The sequence below is a fragment of the Oryctolagus cuniculus genome, chromosome 5 (assembly GCF_964237555.1).
Source record: "Oryctolagus cuniculus chromosome 5, mOryCun1.1, whole genome shotgun sequence".
Lineage (NCBI taxonomy): Eukaryota > Metazoa > Chordata > Mammalia > Lagomorpha > Leporidae > Oryctolagus > Oryctolagus cuniculus.
This window is the reverse complement of record NC_091436.1, coordinates 124,875,004-124,896,276: the sequence shown is the minus strand read 5'-3', so window position 1 is coordinate 124,896,276 and position 21,273 is coordinate 124,875,004. Positions and strand designations below refer to the sequence as shown.

General features: G+C 43.5%; 2 protein-coding genes across 12 annotated transcripts in view; one reads left to right on the top strand and one right to left on the bottom strand.

Annotated features, from left to right (window-relative positions):
• Positions 1-12,042, bottom strand: part of SUPT3H (SPT3 homolog, SAGA and STAGA complex component) — a 493,592-nt gene extending 481,550 nt beyond the window's left edge. For 2 of the 3 annotated variants that reach the window (XM_008262998.4, XM_070074041.1), the window contains exons 1-2: positions 11,832-11,969; positions 6,356-6,394 (exon numbers count right to left, since the gene is read on the bottom strand). The gene's annotated coding sequence lies outside the window, so the exon portion shown is untranslated. Of the gene's footprint in view, positions 1-6,355; positions 6,395-11,831 lie in introns of all 3 variants that reach the window. The other variant, XM_008262999.4, reaches the window with a different exon arrangement.
• The window catches only part of RUNX2 (RUNX family transcription factor 2), a 358,973-nt gene that overhangs the window by 46,555 nt on the left and 291,145 nt on the right, over positions 1-21,273 (top strand). The window contains exon 2 of one of the 9 annotated variants that reach the window (XM_070074038.1): positions 17,197-17,248. The exons of the other annotated variants lie outside the window; for them this stretch is intronic. The gene's annotated coding sequence lies outside the window, so the exon portion shown is untranslated. The remainder of the gene's footprint in view (positions 1-17,196; positions 17,249-21,273) is intronic. 9 annotated transcript variants of the gene reach the window in all.

Sequence of the window (21,273 nt, the reverse complement as noted above, 5' to 3'; positions counted from 1 at the left end):
CACAGAAAACCTAAACCAAGTACACACTCACCAAGGGCTGAGATGATAGACAGGCTGGGCTTCAATAAAAGAAACTGGAAAAAAGCTACCCAGTTCACCGCCTGAGATGAGCTTTATATCACACTTCTGAGAAGTCAGCAAGACAAACATGTAAGACAAGCAGCACATTAGCTAAGTGACTAGATCTAGAATATTCCAATATCCCTCTGGTCTAGTCTGAGGGCCCAAAAGGCCAGGCCAAAACCACCAGAGAATACAAGAGCAGAGAAAAAGAGGGAAAAGAAGAAAATTGCACTCAAATTTAACCTGACAACCAAAATTCTCAAACACACAGACTCTAATGCCAAAAAAGACCATCACTTCTTTAAGCTTAAATTTGTTCTACTTTTTCATAAAGATTTTTGGAATAAGTATTTTTCCTACAAATGACATAGGAAAAGAAACATTACCATTTGAAACCTGAGTTTAAAGAAAAATGGTATCACCTTCCAAGACTGGGGCAAATGGAAAGAAACCAAAGATTTCCACAAAGAGCTGTAGAATCAGAACACGCTTTACAAAAACAAACAAACAAACAAATAAAAAGAACACTGGATTTCTAGAAGACTTCAGAAAATGTTCCCCTAATGTCTCAACAGCTGACTGACAGAGATATCTTTGAGAAAATGTTAAAGATTATGTATCAATCCTAACCTCAAAACACAGCTATGATTTGAGTTGACACACATCACATTATATACATTTCATTTTGTGAAACTATCTTATGGCCAAATGTACTGAGACACTGCTGGAGCAATCTTTCCCTTTTTTCATTTTCAAATCCACTCACCCTGTTTTAATTCTTTCTGAAGAGAAGGTATTTCATAAAGCAAATTCATATTAAAACCATAGCTTTCTTTAGTTGTCTCCCTACTGCAAATGTAAAGGGTCCTAAACCTTGTTTATTATAACCATGATCACCCTTTCACAGTCAAGTTATTTAGTTTTTAAATCAAACAGGTGAATAACATTTTTCTTGACATGATGAGCTGATAGCTCATTAGATTCTTTAAAATAATTATTTCCCGTACCCATATTTTGTTTGATGATTTAGGTAATTAACTTCTTTAGACATTAACTTCTTTACACATCAAAGTTCTATCATTTTCAAATGCTTTATTTCCTTTCTTCCAGACATTAAAAAAAAAAGTCTGTAAGAAGCAGGAGGACTCAAGTCAATTTTCTCTAATAAATACAGTTAACATGGAACTGAAAACCTACTGTAATCTTCTCAATGGGTTAATGTCCTGCAGTTGTTTCAACTTTCGATTGAAATGCAGCTGTTTGCCATATTTTACAAAATGAATTCAGATGTGCAGATTGGGACCTAGATTATTTCAACATGCCAGTTAAAATGTGAACCCAAGGAAAAGGTTCATTTCTGATTAATACTATTTAAACCTGATCATTAAACCAATAACTAGTATTAAGTCACACCTGTAAAATCCTGTCCCAGACAAGAAAAAAATCAACTTTTTAATTTAAAACAATGGATTTAAGGATATACCGTTTTCCTCAGAAAATACTGATAGAAAAAGAAGTTCTAATTCTAGTAAAATTGCACACCACAAATACTGCAAACAAAATGCAGTAAACATGTTATGTTATGAAGTTTCCATTTAGAGCTCATATTTGTGGTGACTAAGTGATCAAAGAAGAAATATCATGAAGTATCTTTAAGCTTAGAGGACCCAGAGGAGTTGGGAACCTTATTATTAGTTCCTGCACCCTCAAAGCAACATTAAAATCTAGACTGTGAAATCTATCAGTCAACCCACTAATTAAAAACTAATGGAATGTTTTTATCATTTCTTCAATCATCATTGCTAAGGAAAACTAATTTAGCCAACCTATATACTGATCCTGAGAATCTACAGTCTCAATCCTAATCACTGGTATACTGAACAACCCACATAATATAAAAATAAAAAATTTTTATAATTAGAAAATTTCCATTTCCAAAAATCTTTAAAGGGAGGAAGCAATTATGTTCAACCAACACTATTATACATTGCATTTTACTTTTACAAAAAAAAAAAAACTCAATGTACATCATGATCTAAATTTCTCAATATGAAAAATAATACCCAGCAGTCACTGAACCTCTGAGGATGCAAAAAATATCAAATGTTAAAGTACCTATAAAAAGTCTGTATGTAGTGTCTGGAGTAACACAGTGGTAATTCCAATATACTTCTATATGCACCATTTCAAGCAGACTTTGAAAGATATAAAAAGGGGCAGGCATTATGGTGCAGAGGGTTAACCAGCCGCCTGTAACACCAGCATCCTACAGGAGCACCATTTCAAGTCCAACTACTCCACTTCCTACATAGCTCCCTGCAAATGTGCCTGGGAAAGCAGCAGAGGAAGGACCAAGTACTTGGGCTCCTTCACCCACATAGGAGACCAGAGTTTCTGGCTCCTGGATTTGGCATGACCAAGCCCTGGCCATTGCAGCCATTGGGGAATGAACCGGCAGATGGAAGATTTCTTGGTCTCTCTCTACCTCTCTCCATAGCTCTGCCTTTCAAATAATTTTTTTTTAAATCTTAATTTAAAAAAAAGAAAAGTTTTTTTTAAAAAAAACCTGATTTTCAAACTTGTCTAAAAACAGTCACATCAGTCCTCCTCAATCTTTGTTCTATAGCAATGAAATCAGGCATTCAGTATCTTCCAAACTACCCAATGTATTTCTGAACCTTTCTCCTACACTTCTTCCTGTTTCTAGTACCTTTTGAAAAAATGTAACACCTCTTCACCTACCCAAATCCAAATATCTGACCTAAGCTCAACATCTCCAAGAAGTATTCCTAGTTACAAAACCATAAGGAATTCTCCTGTCTAATTTAGTTTACTAATTATGTTAACTTAGCATTACATTATTTTACTATAATTAACTTATATTAATAACAAACCTCTATTCCACACCAAATCCCTCCCCCCAGCTACAGGAGAAGCAAGCATCTACTGTACAAATAACCAGCGAATTTAGTAACTCCTTCCTCTCTCTTTTAAAAAAAAAAATGTATTTATTTACTTGAAAGGCAGAGTTACAAAGAGGCAGAGAGAGGTCTTCCATCAGATGGTTTTCTCCCAAGATGGCCGCAACGGCCAGAGCTGTGCCTATCTGAAGCCAGGAGCTTCTTCTGGGTCTTCCACAGGGGTACAGTGGCCCAAGAACTTGGGCCATCTTCTATACTTTCCCAGGCCATAGCAGAGATCTGGATCAGAAGTGGAGCAGCTAGGACTCAAACCAGTGTCCACATGGGATGCTGGCGCTATAGGAGGTGGCTTTACCCGCTATACCATAGCGTCAGCCCCCTCCTCTCTCCTTTACCAAAGATGATGTATGCTCCCTTTACTCCCTCCACTTATAAGAATGGTACCTTCTTATTTAAAGATAACACTACTTATAACTTGGGTTATTATCATAACTTATTTATTGGGCACCTGCTACAGGCCACACACTGCCATAAGAAGTAGGAATATACTAATGACTAAGCCAGATAAAAAGAAATTCATTGTCATGAAGAAGTATAGCACATTAATAAATATAACTTGAGATTATGACAAATACTGTGAAAACAAATTAATTTCAACTAGGAGGTGAAATTTAGCATAAGACCTCAATGAAACTCAGGAAGGGGTGCTAGAGAACTTTCAAGCCAAAAAAAAACAAAAAAAAAAACAAACAAAGTACCAAGTTTTCCTAAGGACAGTGTACAGATGTACAGCAAAGTGAACAAAGAGGCAGTAGAAGATAAGATCTGAGAGGTAGCAATACACACATCTCCTAAAGCTCTGTAGGCAAAAAGGTCACCTTTTCCTGGAGTAGGCATTTGGACTAGTGGTTAAGATGCTGCTGGGTTGGGCAGGCACTGTGGCATAGTGGGTAAAGCTGCCACCTGCACTGCTGCCACCCATATAGGTACTGGCTCGAGTCCCGGATGATCCACTTCTGATCCAGCTCCCTGTTACAGCCTGGGAAAGCAGTGGGAGATGGCCCAAGTCTTTGGGCCCCTACACCCACATGGGAGACCTGGAGCAGGCTCCCAGTTCCTGGCTTGATTGGCCATTGTGCAATAGCTGTCTGGCTGTTGCAGTCATTTGGGGAGTAAACTTGCATACAGAAGATCTCTGCCTTTGCCTCTCTCTCTGTAACTCTGCCTCTCAAGTAAACAAATAAATCTTTAAAAATAAAAGGGGGGGAGGGGTAGCGCTGTGGCGCAGTGGGTTAACGCCCTGGCCTGAAATGCCAACATCCCATGTGGGATGATCCAGCTGCTCCACTTCCTGTCCAGCTCTCTGCTGTGGCCCGGGAAAGCAGTAGAAGATGGCCCAAGTCCTTGGGCCCCTGCACCCATGTGGGAGACCAGGAAGAAGCTCCTGGCTCCTGGCTTCGGATTGGCACAGCTCCGGCCATTGCAGCCACCGGGGGAAGTGAACCAGCAGATGGAAGACATCTCTCTCTCTCTCTCTCTGCCTCTCTTCTCTCTGTGTAACTCTTTCAAATAAATAAATCTTCATTTAAAAAAAAAAAAACACATTTCCAAAAATATGCTTGTGATACCAAAAAGCTCTCATTACCATCTAGTCCTTTTGGAAAGGGCAAATATACTTCCCATAAATTCCCATAAAGTTATTTAGCACTACAATTAACATCAGGTTAGCAGAAAGACAGCAACAAGTCAAAAAAAAATAAATAAATAAAGACGCTGCTGGGGATGTGCACATCCCTTCTCAGAGTGTCCACTACACTTCCAATCCCAGCTTTGCGCTGATGCACAACCTGGGAAACAGCAGATGATGGATCAAACAGTTGGGTCATGGCTTACCCACAAGAGACCTAGATTGAAGTTCCAGCTTCTGGCTCCCAGTTTTGACATGACCGAGCCTAAGCTGCTGTAGGCATCGGGGGAGTAAACCAGTGGATGAGAGGCCACCCTCTGTATATCTCTCTCTCTCTCATTTACTCTCTCCACCTCTCAAATAATGTTTTAAATTTTTACTTCAATGTAATGTAACCCTACTAGATAAATAGAAAACAGAAGTTAGTTACTTGAAATGGTCTAGGTTTTCTCTTTGCTTTTCAAGTAAATTAACTAAAGAAAAAACTTTTAAGTAAAATACAAAGATAACTCCAGCTACTGTGAGAATGTACTATAAGGAAGCAAGGTTTCTCAAAGAAACCAGCTAGGAAGTTGCTGACATTTTGCAAACAAAAAGTCACTGGCTCAAATTAGTGTATCAGGTGAACATGACAACAAATGGTCAATTTCCAGAATATATTTTAAAGGCAGAGCTGACCTGCTGATGGATTAAACACTGAGTATGAGAAGAAACAACAGATTGAATGGTGGCTCCATTTACTGAGATCAAGAACACTGGAAAGGGCCGGCGCTGCAGTTCACTAGGCTAATCCTCTGCCTTGCGGCGCTGGCACACCGGGTTCTAGTCCCGGTCGGGGCGCCGGATTCTGTCCCGGTTGCCCCTCTTCCAGGCCAGCTCTCTGCTGTGGCCAGGGAGTGCAGTGGAGGATGGCCCAAGTCCTTGGGTCCTGCACCCCATGGGAGACCAGAAGAAGCACCTGGCTCCTGCTCTCAGATCAGCACGGTGCACCGGCAGCAGCGCACCAGCCATGGCAGCCATTGGAGGGTGAACCAATGGCAAAGGAAGACCTTTCTCTCCGTCTCTCTCTCTCACTGTCCACTCTGCCTGTCAAAAAAAAAAAAAAAAAACCACTGGAAAGGAAAAAGCCAGGAGCTCAGTTCAAACTATGTCAAATTTGAGAAGATTATGAGAGTACTTCCAAGAGCTCATGGAAGCAGCCAGTGTTGTAACAGCAGGTTAAGCTTCTGCTTTCAACACTACCATCCCATATAGGTGCCGGCTGGTGTCCCGGCTTCTCCACTTCCCATCCAGCTCCTTGTTATTGCGCCTGAGAAACAACACAAAATGGCCCAAGTACTTGGATCCCTGCCACCCACATGGGAGACCTGGATGAACCTCCTGGTTCCTGGCTTCAGCCTAGCCCAGCCCTGGCCATTGCAGCCATTTGGAGTAGGGTTGGTGGGGAGGGGCATGGAAGATTTCTCTTTCTCTGTATCTTCCTCTCTGTAACTCTGCCTTTTAAATAAATATAAATTGAAAAAGAAAAGAAAAGAAAGAAAAACACAGAAAATGGAACTGAAATAAGTAACTTTCATGCAAAAAATTTTTGAAATCATTTATATGTAGGATCTTCAAAAAGTTCATGGAAATGTAGTTTATCTAAACATGGATTTTAAAATTTTTCAAACCAAAATAAACTTACCTTTTAATTCCACTTTTTTCCACAAACTCTTTGAAGTACCTGTGAATGAGATATTCAAGTGGAGATGAAATCCTGCAGAAGCTTTGTGGGAGATATTATAAGGGGGAAAATTAAAATAAAAAGGTTTTTGTTAAGGATTAACCAACATAACTTAGTTTCTCCACTTAACAGGAATAATTTCTGTCTCTTCAAGGGAGTGTGAAGACCACAGTGCTTATCACAGGATCACTCAAAAAATATATCTGAATTGGAAATAATATCGAAACATCTTGTAAACTATGAAAATCCTCCCCTTTCTTTCTTTCTAGAAGGAAGCAAGACAGAAAGAGAAAGAGACAAAGAGAGATAAAAAGAAACAAACATAGGGTATTTATATATCCTAGTTAGCTGCATGAGTTATAGACATTGGAGCCCAATACATGTGAGACACAGGAGGTTCCATTATCATATTTTCTTTAGTCTCATATTAATGTTACTTTCTATTCCATGTGCTTTCATACCCAGTACTCTCTTACAGAAAAACCAAGCCTTAAAATGAGAAAAAAAAATATTCTTTGCAAAATGTTCCCTAAAGTGCACTGCAAATGTGCTTACCAGATCCAAAAATACACAAAATCTCAATTCTGACAAATAGCACATAACAAGCTTTCTTTCCCAATACCAAAACACTGTTGTTTTTACATAAAACTGAGTCACTAATGGTTAACTTTTTAGATATATGAGAAATTTTGGAATCAATTATATTCCTTAGTAAGAAGTAACTGCACTTGACAAGAATGCAAAACAGAAGCATGTCCTTTATTTTTTTTTTATTTTTTATTTTTTTTTATTTTATTTTTTTTTTTTGACAGGCAGAGTGGACAGTGAGAGAGAGAGACAGAGAGAAAGGTCTTCCTTTGCCATTGGTTTACCCTCCAATGGCCGCCGCGGCCGGCGCGCTGCGGCCGGCGCACCGCGCGATCCGGTGGCAGGAGCCAGGAGCCAGGAGCTTTTCCTGGTCTCCCATGGGGTGCAGGGCCCAAGCACCTGGGCCATCCTCCACTGCACTCCCTGGCCACAGCAGAGGGCTGGCCTGGAAGAGGGGCAACCGGGACAGAATCCGGCGCCCCGACCGGGACTAGAACCCGGTGTGCCGGCGCCGCAAGGCGGAGGATTAGCCTATTGAGCCGCGGCGCAGGCCAAAAACAGAAGCATGTCCTTTAAACATCAAGATTCTCTTCCAATCTACAGGTTTAATTTAAAAATATTAAACTTCAGGGCCAGTGCTGTGGCATAGCAGGTTAAAGCCCCGGCACCCTATATGGGTGCCAGTTCAAGTCCTGGCTGCTCCACTTCTGATCCAGCTCCCTGCTAAGGCACCTGGAAAAGCATTGGAGGATGGCCCAAGTGCTTGAGCCACTGCACTCATGTGGGAGACCCTGGCTCCTGGTTTCAGCCTGGTCCAGTCCCAGACATTACAGCCTTTTGGGGAATGAACAAGCAGTCAGAAGACCACCCCCCCTCTGTCTCTCTGTCTCTCTGTCTCTCTGTCTCTACCTCTCTCAGTAACTAAGCCTTTCAAATAAGTAAAAATAAATCTTTTACAAAAAGAAATATTAGACTTCATGAGAGCTCTATGTTAAATAATTCAACAACATGTCTAATTTGGTTAAAATACACTTAACACTAAAAAAGAGGAATGAAAGATTCATTGCAAGCATGGAAAAATAAATCTAGAATCTGTAAAGGGTATCTTCACATGTTCACATTTTTTGCTCAATCACCCAACAAGACAAACATAAGGGTACTTCAAAGTCTGTGGAAAATTGAATTTAAAAATAAGTTTGCAGCCGGCGCCGCGGCTCACTAGGCTAATCCTCTGCCTTGTGGCGCCAGCACACCGGGTTCTAGTCCCGGTCGGGGCGCCGGATTCTTCCCCGTTGGAAGGTGAACCAATGGTAAAGGAAGACCTTTCTCTCTGTCTCTCTCTCTCACTGTCCACTCTGCCTGTCAAAAAAATAATAATAAATTAAAAAAAAAATAAGTTTGGTGCAAAAATTATTTTAAATCCACATTTTTTCAATATTATTTATTTGAAAGTCAGAGCTACAGAGAGGGAAAGACAGAATGAGAAAGAGAGCTTCCATCTGCTGGTTCATCACTCAAATGGCCACAGCAGCCAGGAGCTTCCTCCAGGTCTCCGACGTGGTGCAGGTGCAGGGGACCAAGTACTTGGGCCATCCTCCACTGCTTTCCCAGGTGCATTAGCAGGGAGCTGGATGATTAGTGGAGCAGGCAGGACAGGAACATATAGGATGCCAGTGTTGCGGGTGGCAGCTTAGCCTATTATATCACAGCACGGAACCCAAGAGTGATTTTTATAGTTTAAAAAAGCTTCAGGGCTGGCACCGCAGCTCACTTGGCTAATCTTCCACCTGCAGCGCCGGCACCCGGGGTTCTAGTCCCAGTTGGGGCGCCGGATTCTGTCCTGGTTGCCCCTCTTCCAGTCCAGCTCTCTGCTGTGGCCTGGGAGTGCAGTGGAGGATGGCCCAGGTCCTTGGGCCCTGCACCTGCATGGGAGACCAGGAGGAAGCCCCTGGCTCCTGGCTTCGGATCAGCGCAGCACGCCGGCGGTAGTGACCATATAGGGGGTAAACCAACGGAAGGAAGACCTTTCTCTCTGTCTCCCTCTCTCTAACTCTGCCTGTCAAAAAAATTTTTTTTCAAAAAAAAAAAAAAGCTTCAGAATTGTTTCTCTGATAAGATTAGATCTTTATACACAGAAACCTAACTTTTCTTTGGAGTTCTCTACACCAAAAATTCATTTTCTTTTCAGAAAGAACACAAGCTGGCGCCGTGGCTCACTAGGCTAATCCTCTGCCTGCAGCGCTGGCACCCTGGGTTCTAGTCTCGGTTGGGGCGCAGGATTCTGTCCCGGTTGCTCCTCCTCCAGTCCAGCTCTTTGCTGTGACCCGGGGTTGCAGTGGAGGATGGCCCAAGTCCTTGGGCCCTGCACCTGCATGGGAGACCAAAAGGAAACTCCTGGCTTCAGATCAGCGCAGCGGCCACTTTGGGGGTGAACCAACAGAAAAAGGAAGACCTTTCTCTCTGTCTCTCTCTCTCTCACTGTCTAACTCTGCCTGTCAAAAAAAAATTTTTTAAAGGTAGAAAAAAAAAGAACACAAGCTGTCCAAAATTTCTACCCAAAGCAAAATATTTAAATTACCAGTGGATTAAATGGACAAGTCATTTAATGGCCACATACCTCATCTATTAATTAAGCACAAAAGCAGTGACGTTGTCATTGTTCTAGAGTAAGTATATTCCTGAGACTGCAGTATGGTTTATCCTTCTAAAAGTATGTATTACAAATTTCAACAAGTCTAAAAATACAGTGACCATGTCAGTACATGGTCTCAATTGGGACTTTTTTTTTAATAGTGAAAGGGGCTCGATTAATAATTATGCTTGGACAGTCAGGCTTTGAACCATGACTGTCCCAGAAAAAATAAGCTATACAGTCACCTGACATAAGAATAACTCATTCTGATTTTGTATGTTAGGGGCTTTTCTCTGCATATGATTTAAATTCATGAGCTGAAAGTTATTGTTCCAGATCTAAAACAACGTTCAGCCTTGAGACCAAGGGCACCATTTTATAGACATTAAGGCTACGGTTAAGGGTGTTGCCCATAAAAGTTTTTTGGAAATTTTATTTTCATACCTCAGTATATAAAAAAATTGCTTGAGAAATAAGATACATATTTCAAAGGATCTTTATAAAGTAATCTTGTGAAACATCACAAAATTGCATTTATCTCTAAAATGTTTGAATACAAATAACTGTAAAAATACTTCTAAAGTGTTCCAATGCTCAAAAGTTACTTCTAAAATTTATCAAATCGTTTTAGTATATAAAATTAAAAAAAAAACCACGCATTTTTCACATGGAAAAAACTCCAGGAATAAAAATGTTGAAGACTTGAAAACTTTTTACTGAAAACTAACCAAAGTGATACAAGATAGTGGGAAACTCATGAGCACAATACAGTCTAAAACTGTTAAAGGAAACTCCCGGGAGTGTTGTTATGGCTCTCTTGTTAAATCTGACAGAGCTGTACAATGTAGGAGTCAAAAGAATGCTTTGCTTTAATTTGTCAAGCTGTAAATAAATACAGACCCAGGCTTTGAACTACAGTATTTGAATGAAAGGCATTATTTGAATATAATTATGATTGCCTTAGGCAATAAATGTTCTGAGAGTTGGCTTTAAAACTCAATCCAATCAAGAATTGGAAGGGTTCTCAAAATCTGTATTCTAAACTTACGCTGCCCAATGCAGTAATGACTAGCCACATGTGGCTGTTTAAATGTAGATTCTAATTAATTTATTAAAATATAAAATAAAAAGTTAAGCTTCTCAGTGACACTTGTGATGTTTCAAGTGTCCAATGGCTACCATACTGGGATGGCACACATCAGATGGCAGAAAGTTCTATGGGACACTGGGGCTCTAAACCTAGGCATACTTTGCTTGATATCCATAACAAGAAACTTGCAGAACCAAGCGCATCCCATCTCTGCAAAGGACTATCAAGAAACTGCTCCTCACATTCAAACTCAGCCTCTTTGAAGGAATTTCTGAATTCACCAGAAATTCCCCCAGCTCCAACCTCAATGTGGTGTTCAAATGCACCTTTGCAGTGGTCTGCTCTGGGCCTCTTCAGGATCAACATAAACTCCTTTCTTCCGAGCAGAAGCTTATAAACTTGGGGACACACTAACTTATCAACGTGTAGAGCCATAGCAGCATGCCCAAGACCTTCTGAGTGTCAGATGTATCCCACTTGCCCCCGTAATTTTCACTCTCACTTGTCGGACATGATTTTTAAAACAAGGTCACAGTCACTCTGAACTCTTGAAACGTGGAGACCAAGAGTTAGCCAGTAAGCAGGACCAACATCCAGCTAGCGTGTCTCGCTCGCAGTCCTGACGCAGGCTACCACGATTCCTCCAGGACACCGAGGCAAACACAGGCTAAGGAACTTGCCCAGGGTCGCAGAGGCGGGCTCACCCCGGCGAGGGCAGAGGTGCTCTCTTCCTTCGCATGGAAACTGGAAGTCCACTAACCCCACCCAACTTCCTCACGGGCTATCAAGCAACAATTGCCTCCTTCAAGGACTCTCCCCTGGAAAGGCTGCCCAGGTGGCACGCGAGCGACGCCTCGGCGCGCGGCCCGCGTCCCACGCCCACCCGCAGGCGGGGAGGAGTCAAGAGTCCAGGCCACCGCGGGCGGCAGCGCACCGACGCGGCGCGGGGCCGCAGCCTCACGCAGCCGCCCGCCCTCCGCTCTTCCCGCGCACACGCCGGCGACTCCCGGGGTCGGGGCGTGGCCGGCTCAGGGGCCCCGCGTCGCCGGGCAGCGTTCGGCGTCCCTCCCGGCGCCCTGAGCGCTCCCCCAGCCACCCCCCGCGCCGCCCCCCACGCCCCCTACAACCTCTGCTTTAAGAACACTTGTGGCACGGCTGCGCGTCCCGCGTGGAGACTGTGGGGGTAGAGATGGCGTGGTTTCTCCTGCTGCGGCCCGCGACAGGATTGAAAAGGGGCGGGGAGGGGGGATGGCAGAGAATCTAGAGAGGAAAAAGGTGACTCGGCTGTGTGGCAGGAGTTGGGGGGGCGCAAGATGGCGTAAGCCCGACTCGGGCTGGGGTTGTGCGGACCGAGGAGGTAGCGATCTCGACGCCCCCGGCACTGGCGGCGCAGGCGCATGCGCGTTCGGCCAGGTGGCGCGCGGTCTCCTAGGCTACTTCCGCCACACTTGCCAGGGGGTGGGGCTTCGTGAGGGCCGCGCGCAGCCACGCGGCGAGCCCGAGAGCGGGGCGTGCTGGGAGGCTTGTGTGGACGACCTGCGATCCGGCTAGGGTTCTTTGCGCCCTGAGCGCGAGTTCTTTAGGACTGGCGCTGAGAGTCATAGGGTTGTTGCTGCCTACGGTGACGGACGCTGGAAGTTTGTTTTCAACGCCAGGTCAGAGACTGGCTCATAGAAGCTTCGCCTCAGAAGTGGGGGTGATGGGGGTCTTCGCCGGCTTTTGCGTTGGGACGGTGACGTCCCAGCTGGCCCTGCCGCCCCCAGCTCCCCGGAGACTGTCAGGAGGTGCTGGGAGACGGTCCGCGATTAGTTTTCCCCCCAGCTAATTCTGTTAAGCTCAGGCGTTTAAAGACCGTGTTTTTGTTACTGAAAACTCTGTTTAGAGGCTTTTTATGGACGAGCCTATGTTTATTTTTCCTTAGGAAGTTGGCCTGTTCCTCATTTTTTAATCTTACACACACCCCAGTAGTGAACTGTACATCCTGTGCTCGCACGTTTGATCAATGCAGATGTAGTTCTTTAAATTATATAGTCGTAAAACAATGATTGCGGTTGCTTTCACTCTATGTTTTTTGAAGTCTTATTTATATTTTTAACATTCTTTTCTGGCTGCTTAGGGAAAAACACTAATTATCCATGCTCACATCCACTCAGAACGCCAAATATTATAAGACATTTAATAGGGAATCAACTATTAGGCTTCTCCACATCTTTTTAAGCATTACTGCTTCAGTTATCTTCTTGCTTATGAGTAAATGTATTCTGAAATAATCCTTCCTTCCTCCTATTTGCTTATATTGTTTAAAAATAGCAACTTATTTGATTATTTCCTCTGTGGATTGTGGAACTCTTCTGTTAATTTTATGTTTGGTTCTCTTTAATCGCCCCAAACTTCAATATTTGCCAAACACTTAAACTTCCAGAAATATATCTAGGGTGTCAGAGCTGAGCATAATGTGTAAATCAGGATTTCATTCAATGCTGGGCAGAGTATGCAGTATAGGGAAAAGTAACACCGTTAACCTCCTAAAAAGAGAGTCTGGTTTCTGCAATAGTTGAAAACTTTTTTGAGTACATTACCAAGAAAGTAGTTAGAAAACTAAAAAGAAAATATCAATTACACATCTAAAGAAATAGAACTCCAAGCAGATCGTTTTAAGTAAATTTACACCCAACTAAATTTCTCATTTTTTTAAAAAAAGGTTTATTTTATTTGAAAGGCAGAATTACAAAGAGGGACAGACGGAGAGAAAGGTCTTTCCATCCACTGGATTTGGTTTACTCTTCAAATGGCCACAGCATCCAGAACTGGGCCAGGCCAAAGCCAGGCGCCAGGAACTTCTTCCAAGTCTCCCACATGGGTGCAGGGGCCCAAGGACTTGGGCCATCCTCCACTGCTTTCCCAGGCACATCAGCAGGAAGCTGGATTGGAAGTGGAGGAGCCGACACTGGAACCAGCACCCATATGAGTAACCAGCTTAACCCACTTTGCCACAATGCAGGTACCCATGGTAGTTCTTGCACAGGAGTTTCACCTGCATCAGAAGTACCCCCGAATGTGACAGAATAGAAGAGAGATCCTCTTAGACACAGGCTAATCACATGCAACAAGAGTTAATGATGGATGTGGAGAAAGGAAGCTGAGTTCAAGCACTGGTACAGGGAGCTCAAAATTCGCTCTGAGGAAATTGTATTGATGGCAGATGTCTTAACTTTGAAGCCTTATGGGCAATGTTAGTGCTGCTACCTCCTAGAATCTGTTAAAATCCATTTTTTAAAATTGAAGTTATAATTTTGCTTGTAGTTTGACAGCATTGTTTTATACAATGGGATCAAAAATATTTTTCCATTAGATTATTAAAAATACCTAAACTCAGTCAGTGCCGTGGCTCAATAGGCTAATCCTCCACCTAGCGGCACTGGCACACCAGGTTCTAGTCCCGGTTGGGGCACCGGATTCTTTTCCCGGTTGCCCCTCTTCCAGGCCAGCTCTCTGCTGTGGCTCGGGAAGGCAGTGGAGGATGGCCCAAGTGCTTGGGCCCTGCACCCCATGGGAGACCAGGATAAGTACCTGGCTCCTGCCTTCGGATCAGCGCGGTGTGCCGGCCGCAGCGCACCAGCCGTGGCAGCCATTGGAGGGTGAACCAACGGCAAAAAAGGAAGACCTTTCTCTCTGTCTCTCTCACTGTCCACTCTGCCTGTCAAAAAAAAAAAAAAAAAAAAAACTGAAAATAAACTAGAAAATTCAGTTGAGGCAAATATACAGAAACATACAGTTTCCTAAAGCATTTTCTTTGAAAAGTGTCAAACTGGATGTATTTCAGTGAATTATTTGGATAACTACCTTCCTTTTCTATTACATGTGGAAATAGGGCCAAAAATTAATTGGTGCCATGTGAAATAAACCACAGTGTGGTGAATACAACCCACTATTGCTACTTCACAATCTGAAGCTGGATGCAATAAACCTTTTTTGACTACGTAATGCTTAGATCAGTTGTTAAATAGTGATCAGGGAACTGTACCAACAGGTTTAAACTTCGTTTTTATTTTTAGCTTTATATCAATGCACCATAAACTGTGACTTTCCAGGCTACATCTCATTAATTTAATCAGGATAGAATGTAAAATATGGGCTTCAGTGCCACTAATTAGTTGTAGTACTTTGGACAAGCCATTCAAAATCTGAAAATAAGTGTCCTCCACTGTAAAATACAGAAAGAACACTGGAGAGGTGGGATGGTTTTCAGGATTGAAATGGAAAGTTCCTAATATGGAAAATGCCAATTGTTTACAGTTATTGTTATTTTCCACCTTGTAATTAATTTTTTAGTAATTTTATGCTTTTGTTTTTACTGCATTAGACATTGGAATATTCAACAAAAATTCATATCTCAACCTGTAGAGATTATTTCTTTTTAATTCAATAAATTTATGTCAGTATGACAATTATGAGGACCCATTAGATACACCAGTCATTAGTAGAAATTAGGTCTGTAAATATGAATAGCATAATTTCTGCCTTCAATAGGATGTATTAGGAGACACAAAGGAATATAAACAAGAGCAAAAGTGCTGTAATGTGTATAACCTCAGTATCAGCTAAGACCTTGATTTATAAGATGTAGGTTAAGATCGGCTTTAACGTCATTCAGAAATGACCCCCTAAAATATATATGAAAATGTGGCCCCTTAAAGTTCCCCAGAAGTGCCATCTGAGCTGCCACATGTTACCAGAATTTGGGTTGCCATATGATATTACCATATAGTTATTAATAAATCCCCAATATTAATAAGCCCAAGAGGGTTCTTGCCTAATATTTAGAGAATTCTACATACCGGCATAAATAAACGAGGCAGCATGGTACATTTTAGGCTTTTATTTAGTGCGAAAGATGCATAGGAGAGTTATTTAAGAGAGGTAAATCTGGGTTCGTACCGAGCACCAGGAACCAGCCACGTGGAGGAGCATCTAGGCCAGGAAGCGTAGGCTGTGTGGCCACGTGCCCTGGGGGCGCAGGGCTGCAGCAAGCCACCTCAAAGCAAGAGGCCAGGGCGAAGAATCGAGAAGAAGGCTGGACACACTGTGCCCCAGGCTTTTAACCCACTTCCAAAGGGGAGTGTTTAATTAACCTGATTGGCTGGTGGGCACCCAGGTATGGCCAGGTAGAGGCATGAGGTCACACAGGGAAGTCGCGAAAGTGTGGTCTTCCAGCTCACAAACCTAATTGATTTTAACCTATATGCCTGCTTACTTCAATTCTACCTCATTTGTGAGCCAAATGGCCATCCCAAGATTTCTTCATATTCCTGGGGAGCAAATATTCCCACAGTCCCATCTGGCTCCGATCTTCCACTTCTGCTATATGAATGGAGATTTATGAATGAACCTCTAATTGCCCCTATTCCACAGACATCCACATTCATAGATTTCTTTAAAAAAAAAAAAAGATTTATTTTATTTATTTCAAAGACAGAGTTACAAAAAGAAGTAGAGACAGAGAGATCTTCCATCCGCTGGTTCACTCCCCAGATAGTCGCAACAGCTGGAGCTGCGTCTATCTGAAGCCAGGAACCAGGAGCTTCTTCCAGGTCTCCCAAGTGGGTGCAAGGGCCCAAGGACTTGGGCCATCTTCTACTGCTTTCCCAGGCCATAGCAGAGAGCTGGATCAGAAGTGGAGCAGCCGGGACTAGAACCAGCGCCCATATGGGATGCCTGGTGCTTCAAGCCAGGGCATTAACCCACTGAGTCACAGCGCCGGCCCCCACATTCATAGATTTTATCCAAAAGCATTTCCACAAAGTTCTGTGTAGGCACTGCAGATTCACTTAAGTTTTGAGATTATGAGTTTTGAGAGTGTTAGGAAAAGAGCTGCAAATTGGGGCCTCTTCACATGGGACAGCAAAATGTTAGGAAAAGAGGTGCAGAATAGAGAAGACGCTGTATGAATTTACAGCCAGACCGAATTTATTCAGAGAGAATGAATTTGTAGAGGTGGGTGACCCACTGCCCACGCACACCACTGACGGCACATGTGGCTGAAGGCCCTGACCCCCAGGTGCCGGGCCTTTTTATGTTTAGGAGGGCGAGGGATGGGGGGTAGGTAGAGGGCAGCAGGCAGAGGTGAATTCCTGGAACTTGGCAGAGCCTTGGAACCTGGAAAAGAATGCAGGGTGGGGTTTGAAGGCAATAGGCTGTGAAACCCAATTGAGATTCAAGGGCAAGGAATACATTCCAATGTTTATCTGTATTTTGGGCAATGGGCAAGAATGGCTGAGGCTTATGTCTTTGTTCCATCAGAGATGTGTTTCTACATCATAGAAACACAACTTAAGAGTAAATTCTTAGTCTTAAGTGTCTTCATGTTATATTGCATGTTTCTCCACAATGTCCCCCTTCCTACTCAATCCTTCTTTGCTCTTCCCCAATCACAATCTTCTTTTTCTTTCTAATGCTGAGTAGTTAGGTTGTCTTTTTTTTTTTTTTTCTCAGATTCTAGCAGCCCAAGTCTCTGAGGGCTTACTGGCCACCCTGCAGCTCCTTAGTAAGTTTTCTTAAGCAATTTGGAAATAATTTCCTTCAAAGCTATCAACTCTAATATAAATTATTTCATATTTATATGCATAATTGTAGTAAAGATACAATTAGGAAGTAATCATGTGAGTGCACTAGAAGACTGGAGCAAAGAATGATGTCAAAGGAGGCAACCTCTCTAAGCCTCAGTTGCCTCCGCCTTAAATCAAGGGTAGTGATATGAACTCCAAAGCCTAGTTATGAAGATTACATGATGCTGGGGCGGGGGATGTAAGGAGTCAGATGGGTTAATAGGCAGTCAGGGTGATCCCACTGGAAATTGAGGATGCAAAATCTTAAGCAAGGTCAAAAAAATCTGCCTGCCCACTCCTAGAAAGCTTCCAATCTTATGAGAATAGCAAGGGAGTGGCTATTCCTTCAGAACTCCCAGTTTATTGTAAAGCCAAGTAAGTATCTGCCCTTCTGAAGGCTCTTTTATTCTGAGCTAGCCAAGTAGGATAAAAGATTGCAAATCAGGACTTTTGGTGGGTTTTGTCCCCACCTTTTAACTGAATGTCAGATTTTTTCCCCCAGAATTGTGCTTAAAAACCCCAGTATCACTGACACCTTAGGATTTTGCCTCTCTTGGAGCCCCCCTCCCTGCCACTCTGGCTCGAGGCCTCTGATTCTAATAAATCTTACTTTTAAACCTTTAACAACAACAAAAAGAAAATTACATGAGGATGTATATAAAATATCTTGTATATAATATGCACTTAATAAATGCTGACTTTCATTATTATTGTTTTTACTACTGAGAAGAAAACTCAGAGCTCATTCCCTTTTTTAAAAAAAATATTTATTTTAGGACCAGCGCTGTGGCACAGCAGGTTAAAGCCCTGGCTTGGGGTACCAGCATCCCATATGTGCACCAGTTCTGGTCCCAGCTGCTCCTCTTCTTTTTTTTTTTTTTTTTTAATATTTTATTTATTTATTTGAGAGGTAGAGTTACAAACAGTGAGAGGGGGAGACAGAGAGAAAGGTCTTCCATCCATTGGTTCACTCCCCAAATGACCACAACGACTGGAGCTGCGCCAATCCGAAGCCAGGAGCCAGGAGCTTCCTCCCAGTCTCCCATGCGGGTGCAGGGGCCCAAGGACCTTGGCCATGTTCCACTGCCTTCTCAGGCCACAGCAGAGAGCTGGACTGGAAGAGGAGCAGCCGGGATTAGAACTGGCGCCCATATGGGATGCCGGCGCCACAGGCAGAGGACCAACCTACTGCGCCAGGGTGTCGGCCCCTGCTCCTCGTCTGATCCAGCTCTCTGCTGTGGCCAGGAAAGCAGTGGAGGAAGGCCCAAGTGAAATCTCCCACGTGGGAGACCTGGAGGAAGCTCCTGGCTCCTGATTTCGGATCGGCACAGCTCCGGCCATTGCGGCCATCTGGGGAGTGAACCAGCAGATAGAGAACCTCTCTCTCTGTCTCTACCTCTCTCTGTAACTCTGTCTTTCATTTTTAAAGATAAAAATAAAAAAAGATTTATTTTATTTTTATTTGAAAAGCAGAGTGAAAGAGAGAAAAGGAAAGAGATAAAGATCTTCTATCCGCTGGTTCACTTACAAAATGACAGCAATGGCTGGGGCTGGGCCAGGCCAAAGCCAGGAACCAAGAACTCCATCTGGGTCCCCCACATGAGTGGCAGGGGCCCAAGCACTTGCTCCATCTTCCATTGTTTTCACAGGTGCAATAGCAGGGAGTTGGATCAGAGGTAAAGAAGCTGGAACTTGAATAAGCACTCCCATATGGGATGCTGGTGTTGCAAGCAGTGACTTAACACTGCACCACAACACTGTGCCTAAGACTCCACCTTAAAAAGTGAGTGCTAGTCAAATAAGATGGGAAAAGATAATTTAAGCACAGAGAGCCCTATTATCAAAGTCTCAGTGAGTTAAGAGGGATCTTCACTTGTTCAACATTATGGACCATAGGGTGTAAGAAGAGAAGCTAGAAATTTGGTGTCAGATCAAAGAAAGTCTTAAGTAGCATGTTAAGGAAATTGGACTTTAATGTGAAGCCTGGGAAGGATTTTTTAAAATGCAGTGAAATGGTTGAATTTTCCTCTTGGATAATTGACAGTAACATGCAATAAAGATTGGAAGGGTGAACGATTGGTAGGAGCTAACAGTTCAAGAAAGAGATGATATGGGCTAGAGCTAAGTCAATGAAGTAGGAAACAATAGAAGATAATAGGTAGGAGAAATACCAAGAAGATAGATTTTTTTTTTTGACAGGCAGAGTGGACTGGACAGTGAGAGAGAGACAGAGAGAAAGGTCTTCCTTTGCCGTTGGTTTACCCTCCAATGGCCGCCACAGCCGGCACACTGTGGCCAGCACACCGCGCTGATCTGAAGCCAGGAGCCAGGTGCTTCTCCTGGTCTCCCATGGGGTACAGGGCCCAAGGACTTGGGCCATCCTCCACTGCACTCCCGGGCCATAGCAGAGAGCTGGCCTGGAAGAGGGGCAACTGGGACAGAATCTGGCGCCCCGACCGGGACTAGAACCCGGTGTGCTGGCGCCACAAGCGGAGGATTAGCCTATTGAGCTGCAGTGCCGGCCAAGAAGATAGAATTTTATAAAACTTAGTTAATGGTAAGGTAGATAAGAGGATAGGGGAACAATAATGTGGCTCAGTGGGTTAAGTCAACACTTGCCAATACCAGCATTCAATATGAGCCCTAGTTCAACTCCTGGCTGCTCCATTTTCAACCTAGCTCCCTTCTAATGTTCCTTGGAAAGTAGCAAAAGATGACCCAAGTGCTTGGGCCTCTGCCACTCATGTGCCCTGATCATTGCAAGCATTTGGGGAGTGAACCAGCTGATGGAAGATTCTCTTCTCTCTCAACTCTGCCTTTCAAATAAATAAATAATTCTTTAAAAAGGGGGGGGGGTAGGGGGAGAATAGAAGAAACCCAAAGAATGAACTCAAGGATAATTCCAAGGATTCTTGATTTACTGAATGGATGGTGGCACTAATTATGAAGATAAGGAGTAATAAAAGTAGCAGTTTAAGACACATTGGGCGGCCAGTGCCGCGGCTCAGTAGGCTAATCCTCCACCTGCGAGGCCGGCACACCAGGTTCTATACCCGGTCGGGGCGCCGGATTCTGTCCCAGTTGCTCCTCTTCCAGTCCAGCTCTCTGCTGTAGCCCGGGAGGGCAGTGGAGGATGGCCCAGGCCCTTGGGCCCTGCACCCACATGGGAGACCAGGAGAAGCACCTGGCTCCTGCCTTCGGATCAGCACAGCGTGCCGGCCGCAGCAGCCATTGGGGGGTGAACCAATGGAAAAAGAAGACCTTTCTCTCTGTCTGTCTCTCTATCTCTCTCTCTCTCACTGTCCACTCTGCCTGTTTTTTTAAAAAAAAAGACACATTGGGTTTAAAGTGACTATATGGAATCCAGGTGTTGCTGGAGAAGCACAGGGTCCTTGTCTTCGCACAAGAAAGAATTCAGGCGTGAGACAGAGAGTAATGGAAAGCAAAATAGCAAGGTTTATTAGGTAGGGAAATCCATAAGAACAGATGGATACCTCTCCAGACAGGACCTGAGAGAGGGTGCACAGTTCACATTTAGGCTGGGGTTTTTAAGGGGATGGGTCTTGCCTTCCTGCCTTTTCTCTCCCCCTCTCCTTCTTCTCCCGAACAAAGGACTTGTTGGGTGTAAATATGAAAAATTCCTTTCTGAGTTTTTCCCCCTGAAGTTATCAGACAGGAGAAGGCTGGCTGCCATCGCCCCGCCTTAGAGGAAGAAGGTTTATCAGGCCAGGTAGAAGGGGCAGGACTCCCTGGAAGGTCATCAGGATCCGGGCAGGACTTTAAAGTGCAAGATGCTGGGTTTTTGGAGCTTCCGCAATTGGTACTGGTCTTCAGGCCTTTCTCATACACACATAGGCTCAATTTCTGACTTCCTACCTAACACAGGTGTATATAACCAGTTGCCAACTGGAGTATTCAGACATAATGGAGAGTATAGAAACTAGAATAAAGTTAAACTTTAAGA